Raw genomic sequence first — 265 nt, 5'->3', positions numbered from 1 at the left:
GCTCAACCCCCCCCCAATCCCCAGTCAGTAAATGGCATGAGAGCTGGCTGGAGCTGCAGCATGGCCCTGCAGCTGAGCTGCATGCATCACCTCCAATAAAGCTACTTTTGGAGCCTTAACCACCTCCCTGAAAGCCCTATGGGCTGCCTGGTCCTGGCTGAAGCTGGGCTGCGGGCACAGGGGTATCCCAGAAGGAGGGGGAACGGGCACCCCTGTGCTCACAGTTGCAGGTGGCTCCTGTCCCTGTGGATGCCGTGCGTGAGGC

At 61.5% G+C, this 265-nt stretch overlaps 1 protein-coding gene across 1 annotated transcript in view; it reads right to left on the bottom strand.

The window, feature by feature from the left end:
- LOC104274786 (WNT1-inducible-signaling pathway protein 2-like) overlaps positions 1-265 on the bottom strand; it is a 17,625-nt gene that overhangs the window by 5,877 nt on the left and 11,483 nt on the right. The window lies entirely within an intron of this gene.

This window comes from Apaloderma vittatum, unplaced genomic scaffold, assembly GCF_000703405.1.
Source record: "Apaloderma vittatum isolate BGI_N311 unplaced genomic scaffold, ASM70340v1 scaffold21745, whole genome shotgun sequence".
Lineage (NCBI taxonomy): Eukaryota > Metazoa > Chordata > Aves > Trogoniformes > Trogonidae > Apaloderma > Apaloderma vittatum.
This window is presented reverse-complemented; position numbering and strand designations above follow the sequence as displayed.